This window comes from Halichoerus grypus, chromosome 5, assembly GCF_964656455.1.
Source record: "Halichoerus grypus chromosome 5, mHalGry1.hap1.1, whole genome shotgun sequence".
NCBI lineage: Eukaryota > Metazoa > Chordata > Mammalia > Carnivora > Phocidae > Halichoerus > Halichoerus grypus.
The window spans coordinates 85663140-85677556 of record NC_135716.1 but is presented as its reverse complement, the minus strand read 5'-3'; the positions used below and the strand labels follow the sequence as shown (position 1 = coordinate 85677556).

Sequence of the window (14417 nt, the reverse complement as noted above, 5' to 3'; positions counted from 1 at the left end):
AGCTGACTAGATGTGTGAGACATGTTGGGTAATCAAGTTGATCCAAAGATGGGGACTCTCAGGACAGGCTGCTTTCTTTCTTTTTTTTTAAAGATTTTATTTATTTATATGAGAGAGAGCACAAGCGGGGGGAGGTGGAGGAGCAGAGGGGGAGGGAGAAGCAGGCTCCCCACCGAGCAGGGAGCCCAACTCAGGGCTCCATCCCAGGACCCTGGGATCATGACCCGAGCCGAAGGCAGATGCTTAACTGACTGAGCCATGCAGGTGCCGCGGACAGGCTGCTTTCTGTTCTGTCTTCTAGTGAAGTAAATAAAAGTAGCTATGGAATTTTATTTCCACTCTCTCAATAAAGTAAATCTCTTAGAATTCAAAGTCTTTTGACTTTTTGTTGACCTTTTGTTCCAGACTGGAGAATATCCCCTGGCTGAAACACTCACCCCAGAAGTCTTCCCCCATCACCCACTTGCCATAGAAAGGCTTGAGGGGGTACCTGAATTTCCTAAGGGGTGTCAGTGTGTGTGCATGTTTTTCTGGGGAGAGTGTCCAGAGAGGCAAGAAGCACTGACTTGGGGTTGGCTCCTAGCCGTGGAGCACTGTGTGGGTCAGGGCTCGATGGAGGGGGAGTCATGGCCCTGCTTGTTGACAAGAGGTGGCCGCACAGTGGGAGGTGCGCAGACTCCAGGGACAGAGGCATAGGCTATGCCACGTAGCTCCTCAGTTTTCTCCTCCGTAAAATGGAAATGATAATCACAGTTCCTCACCTCAGAGGGCTGATACTAAGATGAAATGAGTTAATATATACAAATGCTTAGGGCCATGCCTCACACTTCATAAGAGCTGATTTTTATTATAGCTAATTGTTAGCGATGCATCGGAATGCACAGTATGGCCGAAGACATTGAATCAGGAGCAGCAACTGAGAGTGCACGGTTGTTGATGATGTTGTGCAAAGCACACAATCGAAGCATTCTCTCCCCTCCAGCACTTAGGGCAAATTCCTTAACTGGCCTGTGTGTCTGGGATCTCACCTGCTATGGAGATGATAATAGTAACTACCTCACAGGACTATGGTAGGGGTTCTAGGCAGGCTCAGAGCAGTGACTCCAACTCAGTAGATGATAGTATTGTTTTGTTTTGTTTTAATTTTTAAGTAGGCTCCAACGTGGGGCTTGAACTCACAACCCTGAGATTAAGGGTCACATGCTCTACGACTGAGCCAGCCAGGCGCCCCTCTGCTGCCTAGGTACGTTCAGTCTCCTCATTTTGATGAGAGAGGCCCCTTCCAGGCGATTCCCACAGCCTTCCCTCACGCCGAAACCTTCACAACTCACCCAGCACCTTCATGCTCGCCATGTCCGCCTCCTAGCAGCCCTACGCAGAGAGGAAGTGACTAACCTAGGCCCCTCCACCTGCCCCCTGCCTCGCCGTATTACCTTCCAAGAGTCCCCCCTATCTCTCCCCAGTTCCCATCTGTAGCAAACCCACTCCTGAAACCCCACACCGACCACCAAGCCTTCCCAGCTGAGAATCCCCATGCCGAACCAGTCCTGCGAGATGTGTGCGTCCCTCCTCCCGGCCAGTCCTGCTCCCCTGCCTGCGCCTCTCGCCGTGACTCCGCGCACAGCCAGCCCTTCGCCAGACAGCTGCTGAATGAAGGAAATCAGGCACGGGATGATTCTACTACCCCAGGATGTGCACATATTGGAGGGAAGGAAGGAGGAGCCACCGAGAGACTGATCTGCACTGTAGACTAAGACTGAACACATAGGCAGTGGCCAGAGCAGATGGAAAGACAGAACTCCCACCCAGGTCCTGCAGAAACCTGCCCAGAAAACCAACTCCTCATCAACAAGAAAACACCCAGGCGATCCGTAGGTCACATTTGTAAGAAGACAATCTCTAGTAACGATTCAAAAAAGCGAAACACCGACTTTCTGGAACAATTGGCTCAAAACAGCCAGAACTGACAACTTCCCCAAGTTTTGTCCACATTGCAGCTTAGGACCAACCAGCGAAAGTCAAATATGCACCCCCAACCAGTCACACAGGACGCCCGGCTTCTAGTACCTGCCTTACAGCTTCCCCACGCCCACGGCCTCCAGAGAAGGCACATCCGAATCCTTTCCTTTTTCCTGCTATAAAGCAAGCTTTCCCGCCCCTCTGCCTGCCCTTGAGTCTCTTTGACAACAAGTGACCAAGGCTGACTGACTCCCTTGCTGTAGCAAGCTTTGAATAAATAGTCTTTGCTCTTCTCTCATTTGGTTGGTCTTCATTTATTTCCCCAAGGCCCAGGAACGGCAGCTCAGGGAGCGAGGCTCAGACTATCCTCCGTCAGTACCCTCGGTCCCCCTGGGGTGGAGCTCGAGCCCTCAGACAGCAGAGTTGCTGGCTGGTCCACTGGAAACGCTGATCAGACCTTTGGACTCAGCTGAGCCGGAGCTGGAGAAGCCAAATTGACTCAGATTAAATCCCCCAGGCATAAAATCACAAAAGAGTTTTTGTTAGATGCTGATTGGGAAGGAGGGGCCCCAGAGATCTGGGAAAAGGGTAGGACATCTGGGAATAGAGAAATGAGGGAGAGGCAGGAACTTCGTGCCTTGAACAGGAGCCAGGGATCGCCTGGAGCTGCTTTGGTGGGATGGAGAAGTGAGTCCAGATTCTTATCTAACCTCCACCAAGATCCTTTATTCAGTCCACAGACGTTTACTGAGCACCTAGGGTGTACCAGGCCCAGTTCTGGGTGCTGGAGATGGGAACTCACACCCTAGTGGGGGAAGACAGTAAATAGCTAAAGAAGTAAGATAACTTCAGAGTGGTAAGTGCCCTGAGGACAATGGGATGGGATATGCCTGGAGGGGACACGCCACGCCATTAGGAGGGGCGGCTGGGGAGGGCCTCCCGGAGCAATGACCTGAGGGAACCAGCGGCACAGCTATCGGGGAACCAGTTTTCCAGGCAGAGGGAGCCGCTGACGCACAGACCCTGAGGGGAGACCTGGCTCTGACACGTTCAATAAGGAACAGAAAGAAGGTCGCTGTGGCCAGAGCTGTGTGGGCAGAGGGTGAGCATGGTGGGATGAGACCAGGAGGGATGTTCAGGGACACTGGGAGTGAAGGGCCTTCCGAGTCATTCTAAGAGTTGAGAGTTTATTTTGGTCTCAATATAATAGGAAGTCACTGAATGGCTGGCTTGCTGAGGCTATTTTGTCAAGGCCTTCGAAGCTCTCCTTTGTTGAAATCTTGCCCAGATCCGGGCAGGTAGGGGGTGTGTGAATGTGGGAGACAGTGTTAAGGAGGGAAAATATGGGTCAGACCCAGTTGCTACGAGTCACAACCAGAACCCCTTGCTGAGCAGGACAAAAGTGGCCACGGAGTAAACCCCTGAAATTATACATTAATTTTGTGTGTGTGTGTACCCTATTTTAGGGGGGAACCCAGAGTTTTTCCAGACTCTCAGAGGAGTCTGCCACCAAAAAAGGCCAGAAAAGGAGACTATTGACCTATATGCTTGCATACGCATGTGCCCCCTCAGTGAGGACGTGCGCGTGTTGCCCCGCGAGGGGGGAAGGGGGCAGGGCAGGGCGGGGAACTTCGCTGTGTACCATGTGCTTTACCTATTTTTAAAAGTCCACTTCAGCGTAAAGGACCGAAGCTGGAGAGGAACGGCTGGGGTGGGGAAGAAGGTGCCAAAGTCTTGGTGTGGCCCAGGAGGGGCAGAGACACACATGGGCTGATCCTAACTTGACTCCCCCAGCCCAGGCCTGTGCGCACACGCCTCACACACGCTCACACCGAGCGGCCGTAGGCAGGAGGGCCTCGCCCTGGGCCCGCAGAGGGCTCGGCCGCCCAGTGAGCACCAACTGCACTGTCCTGGGAGAGTGACAGGAACAGCTCCCCCGGAGATGCCCTTTGCTCAGGTCACCGGAGCCACTGTCCTCCTCCGCCCTTGTCCCAGGCTCCTCGGATCCCCACACCTTCAGAGAGAGAGGCCCCAGGCCTCCTAGGCACCCTGCTGGGCCCCCCAGGAGCTCTTGGCTCAGATCCGAACACACTTCCGTTCCCTACGTCTTGGTTGGTCATTTTGCTTTGAGTAAAAGTTCCCTGGCTCTGCCTGGGTTCGTGCCGGGCCCTAGCCAGGCAGATGGAAGCTGAGATGGGGCTGTTTTCCCGAATTCTCTCCAACATCTCGGCTTGGATATGCTTTGCCTCCCCACAAATAGGTCTGGCCGGGCCTTCAGGACCCAGCTGTTCTCAACCATCAGCCAGGGGGTAAGGACCAGCCTCCCCTGGGTATTCCGATCCCCGGTAATCCGGGGCCACGAGTCAGGGAGTGGAGTCAGCCGCTGATGACAGGTCCCTGGCAGGACGCAGAGCAGGCCAGGGCCTCCTGGTCCACACTTGGGGAGGGTACCAGGGTGGCCCTGTGCAGGTCAGTTAAACCCCAGAGCTCCTCTCCTGCCATGGAACAATTCAGACCTTTCCATACCTTCCTCCTGAGGCCTTTGGACCACACCGGGAACCAGCACAGCCACTTCCACTTGCAGAGCCAAACAGAATTTTACTGCCCCTTCTTCTAACTCTAGAATAAGTACATAATAACGTCAACCAATATTTGTGGGGAGTCACTGTAGCGAGGCATGATTCAGTGAAAGACTTTATGTGTATCACCTCCTTAAAAATCCTGCAGAGGGGCCCCTGGGTGGCTCAGTCGGTTAAGCGTCTGCCTTCGGCGCAGGTCATGATCCCAGGGTCCTGGGATGGAGGACAGCATCGGGCTCCTTGCTTGGCAGGGAGTCTGCTTCTCCCTCTGCCGCTCCCCCTGCTTGTGCTCTCTCTCGCTCTCTCACTCTCTCAGATGAATAAATAAAACCTTAAAAAAAAAAAAAAAATCCCACTGAACCCTGAGGCGGCAGCATGGGGATGTCCCCTCGGCACATAGCCAGTGAGCCAAGCTGCGATGTGAAGCCAGGCAGTCTGGGCACACTGCACTGGGGGCTGCTTGCGAATGAAAACAAAAGGATCCGCAGAAGGGCCCCACAACCTCGCACCAAATGGGATCCAATCCGCAGCCCAGGAACCAGGGAACAAAAGCACGGGTCCTTGACGGTTCCACACACTGAGCTCGGAGCACACAGTGTGGGGCGCCTACCAGCCTGGAGTAAGAGCCCCCAGGCTCGCCCACCTGCTCTGCACTCCGGGACCTTGTGGCCCAGGGCAGCTCACGACCTCCTGGGCCCTTTCTTCTGTGTGTGAAATAAGGGGACAGCCTATACTTCTCCGGCCCTCCCGGCTCCCAAAGGCTGCTCATCACTTTGGATGACGGTGTCCATCGGCCCCTCCTGCAGGGGTGCTCCTAGCTAGAAATCCTCCAAGCCTCCTCCCTGTGCCATGTGCCAGGCAGGTGCCGGGCCGGCGGGGCAGGAGACCCAAGGCCTGGCTCCAGTTCTGCTTGGCGGAGTGCTTGGCGTATCCTGCCTCATTCTTCCCATCTGATACATGGAAGGAATGTCCACCAGCACGCCCCCACTTTATAAGCTTTTGGGGGAAGATCAAATGAGATGATGCATCTGAAAACCCTGTGGAGACCGTGAGGCCCAGGACGTGTTCAAGACTGTGGGCGTGCAGTGTGCCTCTTAGCCTCTCCCTGCCAGCCTTTGAGGCGGGACAGGAGGTGCAGGGAGAGGACAGAGTGGGGCTGGGCATCACTGCCCCTCCATTACCTGCCTCTGCCCGGCAGCAGACCCTTCCTGCAGGTGAAGGAAAGCAAGACAGCAGGTGCGAGTGCCTTCGGGCGGCCAGGGTGAGGCACAGACACTGAGGAGGGCTGAGGAGGAGCTCGGACACAAGGTTTCCTCCTGCCACCCACCCTTGGGCTCACTCCCAGGGCTTCCAAGGAAGAGCCTCAGGGTGCTGGCCCCAAATAAGGCAACTCGGTCTCAAACACTGTAGTCCTGGAGGTGCTAGGTACCCGGCGCGGGAAAGCAAGCTGCAAACTGCCCAAGGCGGAAGGCCTGCTGCCGAGGTTAGCGGCGCAGGGGCACTGAGCCTGTGGGGCCGTGGGGATGGGGACGGAGCAGCCGGCGGAGGCCAGAGTGGGAAGGCCGCGGAGCCTGGCTGAAGTCCGCAGCCAATAGGAGGTCCCTGAGCAGGGGCCAACACGCTGCTCGGCCCCAGGAAGGGCAGTGGTCACCTGAGAGCCCTGGAAATCCCCTGGGGGCAGTGGCACATCCGAATCCGGGTGCACCTGTGCATCTGTGGGTGGGTGACCCGGGCCCCGGGCCACAGGAGCTGACTTACGTCCCCCCCGCAGCAAGCCTCCACCCTCCCGGCTCTGCCTTTCCGTCCTCAACGTGTTCGGTCGTTCCTCCTGTTCTGCGACGCCTGCCAGACTGATGCACCCCTTCCTTCTGCCCAGAAAGCTTCCACCACTCTTGGAGCTCGCTCACCCTACACAGCAAACACTTCCTTCTTGGTGTGTGTCCCCAGTTCTTTCGGACTAATGTCTCTGTGGCCATTCCGAAGCATTTTGCTAAAGTTTCCCCTCAGCATATGCCACACACAAGAGGTGACTGAGAGTTTATCACGTATCCTCAACGCTGGGCCCTGCAGGGGAAACCAAGAAGTCTAAAGCAAAGCCCCTGCCCTGAGCACTGGATAAGCCAGTTATTGGAAAGCAAACAGCATAAAGACGTAGCCTGCTTGCCGTCCTGCAGGGCCGGGAGCTGCAGGGACTAGCAGAGCCCAATGCTGCGAGCGGAAGGGAGGTCAGGCCAGACCAGCACGGGCTCCCTGGGAGAGGTGCTGTTTGAGCTGACCTTGAAGAAGCGTCGGGTGCGAGGAAGGGGGAGGCGAGAAGGCATTCTGTGGATGCTGTCTATGAGCACAGTGTCACGCTTCTGCGTTGATCATCTGTGTAGCTGGTGAGGGGAACTTGATGAGGTGGTGGCCACGGAAAAGATGAGAACACATAACTATGTGAAGGACAGGAAGTCAGTCTTCGGGCTCAGAGCACTGGATTTCGTCTGTGACATGACCTGAGGTCTAACTCTGGGTTTGCCACAAGCTCTTCACGTGTAAAACGAAGGACTGGGCAAAACGGCTTGAAGTTTCCACACTATTCTAGAGCAAGGAGAGAAAGGACTAAGATGAGTCTAGGATTTTGAAGGACAGTCCCAACAATAGGAGGTGAGAAGTCAGGAGAGGAAGCAGGTGTGGGGAGAAGGCTTCAGTGTTGAGTAAACAGAGGGGACCCCACCATGACCCTTCCTTCCACTGGGTTCTCTGTCACCCTGCCACCCTGGCTGACCCAGTCTGTCCTGCTGGCGCATCCGCGGCACCTCTCCTCTGGGAGTGTGACCCTGGCGGTAGCAAGGTCAGAGCAAGGAGGAGGAACTAGCCTTTGCTCCAGGAGATTTGTCAGCTTCTCCCATGGTGAATAAACACCCTGTCATCACCAGCAACGTCGTCTAGAAGAGGAGCCAGTGCTGCTGAGTGCCCAAAGCCCAGGGTGGGATCCCCTAAATTGACAGTTAAGTTTCCATCACCGCAGGATTAAGGGAAGCTTGAACAAGAAATTATTGAGAAATAAACTGAAATGTGGTTCCTCCATACCCAGGTTCCTGCACCCACATTAGTACCTGGTTCACAGGCAAACTTCCCAATGGGTGGTTTAGATGGGGGCGACACGCTTGGGCGTGCACACAACCCCTGTGGAGTTCGGGAACAAGATCCCCCAGGCTGGGGCCCCAGCCCCTGTAATTTAATAATTGCCACAGGCAACTGTCAGGGGACCTAGGTGAGAGGCTCCCTGGCCTGGAGAGAACTGCCACGGCCAGGGGTTTGGGCCAGGAGAGATGGACGGAGATGGTCCTGGGAGACAAGGAGTTGGCTCAGAGAGACTGAGCTGGGGCTTGGGGGGGTGGATGCTCCAAGCGCAGAGGGGAGGTAGGGCAGAGGGCACTCCAGGCAAGGAGACATACAGGCCCTGGCTGAGGGGCTCAGCCTGTCTGGGGGGCGGCAAAGCTGGAGAAGCAGGCTGCGGCCACAGGGCAAGGCTCTGAATGCCAAGCTCAGAGCCAGAATAGATCCTGAAGCTGCCAAGAGCAGGGAAGGCTGTGAGCAAAGAGGGGAGACCCTCTCCAGCACCAGGCGCAGACGTGGCCCTTGTTTGTCCACTCAGGGCCCTTGAGGTCCCCAAATGAGCCGCGGCCTGTGGTCAGAGGGCAAGCCCACACTACCTCCTGCCTCGACTCGCCTTGCCTTCACATCATGCCCCGACTCTTCTATTTCTGACTTCAAGGCCTTGGTATGTATGAAATTCTTGCCTCTCCTTTGGCAGCCCTGCCCGCCTCTCTGGCCACAGTTTTGAGTTTGTACCCTTATTCTTACCCTTTTATGTCTGCCTTTCTTGGGCCTTCGGCACAATCTGTCAAGATTAATTTGACACCAAACTGGCTTTCTCTAGAAAGGCAGGGAAATTTCTAGGCACGAGAGCAAATTCATGTGGGAAGAATTACCATGGCCCCTTCCATAAGGCAGTTAGAGTCCTCTGTGTCCAGTGACAACCCATTGGAGAAAGAAGCCATTTCTTGAGGTGCAGGTAGAAGAAATAACTTATTCGGATTCTGGCCCATAGAACCTGGCGCTCCACCGGACCTTCCCTGCTCTTCTCTGTAACTTCCTCAAACCATGAATAGGAACCCCATCACTTCCAGAACCTGCATTCTCTGTCTACCTCTGCCCTGCTTGGAAAATTCTTAATTTGCTTCTGGAATTAGGTGAGGGGTTGGTAATTGGGTCCAATTATCACATGGACCTTTATTCTCTTGTAGGAGCCTCTTTGGGCTGGGAAGATGGGTTTCTGTCACCTTCCTTACTTGGGACAACATGCACTATTTCCTGCTCTTAATTCACATCTGTAGTTGATCTTGGAATTGGTCACAGTACTCTGTGTGGCCAGGACACTGAGTGCACTTCCAGACTCAAGAATGAAACAATAGGTTGCTCTGTTTTCTCAGAACGCTGGGAGTCCTGAAGCCTTGTCCCCACCACCACTAGGCGTGCCTGCCCTTCTTTCTGTATCCTGGCCCGTCTGCCCAGAGCATCTTTGCCCTCAGCTGCTGCTGAACCCACACAGCCCACAGCACCTCACGCTCTTGTCCAGGAGCGCCAAGACAGCAAGGAGCCTGCCAAGCCGGGAAAACGTCACAGAGCTCAGTCCTGGTGGTGGCTCTGCTGCCAGATGTCTCAGGAAGGAAGACAGCTTCTGCCTAGACAGCAACATCACTGTTTTCCCCAATCCCTGGCGCGGAGGCTGGGCCCCGGTCTCAAGCTGCTGTGAAATCACACGATTATGTCCGCTCTGTGTCTGGCAAGTCCTTGCTGAGTCCTGCTGGGCCCTGGGAGCCCCTGGGCAGAGCAGTCCGGGCATTCCGACGGGGCAGCTTCTAAGTCTTCACACAGTGCCGAGTCTTGATCTATGTGGCACATCAACTGAAGAGCGATTTGAACAGCATCGTTAACCATAACACTGACTGACTTTCCTACGGGGCTCTGCGCTTTCACACGCATGCTATCATCTTTATTTTGGTTTTCACGATAACCTATGAAGTAGATAAGCTGGGTACTGTTGTTAGTCCATTTTTAGAGATGACAAAGCTGAAGCTGAGCATGCCTGAGGCCACACGGGTCCCCAAATGGCAAAACGGGGACCGGAGTCCCGATCGGTGCTGGTTCTCCCGCACTTCGTCTCTGCAGGACCCGGTGCTGAGCGTCCCCACCTCGCGGTAACAGTAACAGCTCGGACCACCGTGGCTCCCCGAGGCCTGGTAGCTGCAAGGGCACGTGGATACTTTTGAATGTTCCCTAAGATCCTAAAGACAAGGCTGAGTGGAAGCTTGTGTCACAGGGACAGGCCCTGGCCAATCGTTCCCATCCCTGGGGAGAGGTACCATTTTATTAAACCTGTTAAATCGGTTGTGTGGAGACTGTAACAGAGGATATGGCCTAAGAGATCTTCCAACTTAGGAGACAGTGAATATCGCAAACATCTCGGAGGCCTAATCCAGAAGCCCTAGCGTTATGGCCATGTCTCGCAAACACATATGGAAGAAGATATGCACATGAGCCCAAACCGCGTAACACAGTTGTCAAAGTACTGACAATATTGTAAACCTAATGGCTGCCACGGTTGTGTCCAATCAATTCACTCGATTCCGCCGTTTACTGAGCGCGTCCTATCTGTGGAATGCCGGTGGACAGACAGACACATGCTCAGGGAGGTACTGAGGTAAAGTCTGTCACCAAGGACCCCAGGACCTGCCTGAGGGGTACTATTAGATTGAAATATGGAGATCAAATCAAGAAGAATTCGGATCTTGGGAGTTTCTGACCACATTTAATGTCTCCAGAGCAGAGACCAGGAAACCAGAGTGTCCCATCGTGTCTTGGTCCTCATTTACCAGACAGGACACATTCTGCTTCTGCATCATTTTACTACCCTAGAGCCAGCGGGGCCACGCTAGGACAAGACAACCACCAGAAAGTGCTGGAATGTGGCCAGAGCTGAGACGGTGCTCCCTACTTCTCATTCATGGGCTCATCTCATAGGCTTTTTTTTTTTTTTTTTAAGATTTTATTTATTTATTTGACAGAGAGAGACAGTGAGAGAGGGAACACAAGCAGGGGGAGAGGGAGAGGGAGAAGCAGGCTTCCCGCTGAGCAGGGAGCCTGATGCGGGGCTCGATCCCAGGACCCTGGGATCATGACCTGAGCTGAAGGCAGACGCTTAACAACGGAGCCACCCAGTTGCCCCTAAATTTTTGTTTTGTTTGCAAACATTCTGTAATCTCATTACATTGTTCTTTTTTTTTTCTTTAAGATTTATTTGAGAAGGGGCGCCTGGGTGGCTCAGATGGTTAAGCGTCTGCCTTCGGCTCGGGTCATGGTCCCAGTGTCCTGGGATCGAGTCCCGCATCGGGCTCCCTGCTCTGCGGGAAGCCTGCTTCTCCCTCTCCCACTCCCCCTGCTTGTGTTCCCTCTCTCGCTGTGTCTCTCTCTGTCAAATAAATAAAATCTTTAAAAAAAAAAAAAAAAGATTTATTTGAGAAAAAGAGAGAGCATGAGAGGGAAGGGAGAAAGTGGGAGAAGCAGACTCTCCACTGAGCAGGGAGCCTGATGTGGGGCTCGATCCCAGGACCCCAGGATCACGACCTGAGCCGAAGGCAGACGCTTAACAACTGAGCCACCCAGGTACCCCACTTCCCAAAAATGTTTATTAAATGCCCACTATGGGCAAGGTGAGGTGGTGGATATAAAGGTAAACATGGCCAGTGGTCCCCACCCTCCAGGTTCCTTGCAGAGAACAGGTCACAATAGGCTGTTTTAATAACTTGTGGGAAGTGAGCTAACTGGGCCAAGGCAAAGCCTAATGGTCAGAAGAATGGCATCAGTGAAAGAAAACAGCATGAACCAATGTGATAGGACATTGGGAATCAACAGCTGGAGACCAGCCTGGTGTGTAGCGATTGGGAAAAGAGTGGCTCTTCTGGAACAAAGGAGTTGAGCAAACCATGATTCCGAGAGGCAGAAAAGCCAATCACCAGGCTTTCTGAAAATGGTTGCTATGACCACAAACCAAAAGACAGACGGTTTCATATGGGTTCCTGGGCCCCACCTGTACACATCAGCATTATCTGAAATAGGGACAATGTCTCACAGGAAACATTAGTTAAAAATGTTACTTAACACAAAACTCCCTTAACCTACTACCAGAAAAAAAAGAGAATGATTAAGCAAACTCAGCTAAATTTCTCAAAAATCTGTATATACATACATATACAGATAATAGCTTCTCCCTGTGAGATTTGGGGCAAAGTACTTCATTTCTCTTTGTGTCTTTGTTTCCAAATCCGTTAAGATGAGCACTGTGCACAGACTAAGTGCTGTACACATACATGTTCGCTATATTATCATTGAACTGCTGTGTTAAGTTCAAAGTCAGACGAATACTCAGCCTGTCCCCCTCTTTTTCTTTTATCTGTCCTATCTCTAGAGATACTTTTGGGTGAAATCTAATTATCACATAACCTTTGAAAAACACTTCTTTTTATCCTCGAGGCAGTGTCCACAAATTTAATCTGGTACTTCACAAGTTGCTGAGGCATAGGAAAGTCTTTCCTTTGTACGGTGTATTCAGACCACCGAGTCACGGCAGGGGACAGCTGTAGTAATCTTGCGTGCTCTTCAGTCCACCGCCACTTCTGAACGGAAAGGACTATTTCTGACCTTCAGTTCATGGCAGTTGCAAATGTCAAAGGCAGACCTTTTCCCTCCTCCCAGGCTCCCTCCAGCTCGGCTGCGCTCTGTGGCACCTTCCTGTTCAGCGGTTTGCCTCCTCCTAGATAAATGAATGCTGATGGGATATCATTCCCAGGGCACTGAAAGGTCCCAGACCTAAAATATCTTCTTCTGGTCCCGTGGGCTGGGCATTTCGTCACCTGCATTGTGCTCTGAGGTCGAGCAAAGGGGCTTCCCCTCCAAACCCAGGACTATAAATATGCCTCTGGGTGGGGGCTGTATCAGCAACAGTCCCTAGATAAACTAGCCCTCCTGGGAGGGCAGCATTAACCCATTGTCTCCCCAAGCTCTCTAGGAACACAGGACCATCGCTAAAGATGTTTTAAGGAGAGGCACACACTCGAGGCTTATAGACAAATCTGATCAATAGTCATGTTTTGTGGAGTGTACTTACTGTCTTAAGAAATTTTTTTAGTGACTTTTCCATATATCCAAACCAGGGTATAACTTCTGAAAAACAAAAACAAAATATAGACGCTCTACCAACATTGTCTTGCATCCCCAGAAAAATCACAGGGGTCCCTGGTGTCCCCAGCCTGCTTACCTACTTGCCCACAGGCCTCTGAGCTTGGGTGGAAAAGTTGGGAGAGCAGGCCTGGGCACCTGGGACTCGTTTATCTGTTCTCTAACATTCTAATTCAAATATTTATTTTAACCCTACAAATACAAACAAAAACAAAAACAAAGCACAAATACAAAGTATGAAAAAAACACAGATGATACAAAGTAGCCTAAATAGTCTTTGTCTGGAAAGAATGTAAGGATTTATTGAGAAAACAAAATATGCATGCTGAACTTCAAATAAGGAAATAATTCTTGCATTTTAAGAGCACTTTATATTTTCACTTCCCTCATCTTTTCCAGATAACATTTACTTCTGTTGAATCCAAGTGCTTAGTTCCCCATGGCTAGCTGTCTCCAACTAAACCCAATTCCTTGAGGCCATAGACTGTCTTCTGGGTCCTCAGCACCAAGTGCGAAAAGGTGCTTGAGAAGCGTTAGGTGGGAGTGTCTGAGACCCGGAGATTTCGTGGGGATGCAGGACGATGTTGCTAGAGCTTCTATTTTTATGTTTTTGTTTTTCAAGAGAAGCTATGAAATACCTGGTTTTAAAATATTGACAATTCAATGTAAAAAACAAAAGCTTGAAAATACTGAGCACCTGGGTGGTGCAGTCAGTTAAGCCTTGGACTCTTGGTTTCCGCTCAGGTCAGGATCTCAGGGTCCTGAGATAGAGCCCGGAGTCCAGCTCTGCACTCACCACGGACTCTGCTTGAGTTTCTTTCTCCCTCTCCTTCTGGCCCTCCCACTCAGGCTGTCTGCCTGTCTCTCTCTCAAATAAATAACTAAATCTAAAAAAAAAAAAAGAAGAAGAAGAAGAAAGAAAATACTGAGTAGACCCAACAATGCATGACTGTGGTTCATGAGCAGATGGCATTTAAAAATTTTAAAGAGTAGTGACCATTTATTATGCACACTATGTCAGCCATTTTGTATAAATTATTTATTTATTAATATAACTAATAACATAGATAACGCTTCTGGGTGAAAATTCAAACAATATATAGGCATATGGAGTAAAAAGCTTTTTTTCCTCCCCAGGTGTTGCCACCCATTCCGAGTTTGGGGTGCATTCCTCCAGATACGGATAGACAGACCTATCTCCAACCTTATCATATGTATCAGATTAGTCCCACTTTACAGATGAGGAAACTGCAGCACAGAAAAGGTTGAAGCCTTCATCCAAGACCAAGACCTGGTACGGCAGGGAGCTGAGATTCAAATCCAGATCCTCTGACTCATAAATCAACGCATTCCTTCTGCTACACCCCGCGTGTAAAATTTTATGGATAAAGAAACCGAAGCTCACAGAGGTCCCTGAGCTGTCACTCCGCACAGTTCACAGCCCAATCCCGGAGAGGCAGGGGTGACCGGGCTCGCACGAGGGCTGCGGGGAGCCGAGCGCAGGGACGGCCGCGGGCCCGGGGTCCGACGGCTCGGCTCGCCGCCGCGCGCAGCCCCTCCCCGCGCGGGGCTCGCCCCCCCCCCGCCGGCCCCCTG

General features: G+C 52.3%; 2 long non-coding RNA genes across 9 annotated transcripts in view; one reads left to right on the top strand and one right to left on the bottom strand.

Moving 5' to 3' along the window:
* Positions 1-14417, bottom strand: part of LOC118539628 (uncharacterized) — a 55422-nt gene that overhangs the window by 20735 nt on the left and 20270 nt on the right. For 2 of the 8 annotated variants that reach the window (XR_013447922.1, XR_013447926.1), the window contains 3 exons: positions 12751-12806; positions 6815-7118; positions 828-4869 (listed from right to left, as the gene is read on the bottom strand). This is a non-coding gene — a long non-coding RNA (uncharacterized LOC118539628). Of the gene's footprint in view, positions 1-827; positions 4870-6814; positions 7119-11091; positions 12397-12750; positions 12807-14417 lie in introns of those variants that run through there. The other 6 variants (XR_013447924.1, XR_013447923.1, XR_013447928.1 and 3 more) reach the window with 6 other exon arrangements.
* Positions 2709-14225, top strand: LOC118539632 (uncharacterized). The gene is made up of 3 exons (XR_013447930.1): positions 2709-2815; positions 8179-8304; positions 13959-14225. It is a non-coding gene; the product is annotated as an uncharacterized LOC118539632 (long non-coding RNA).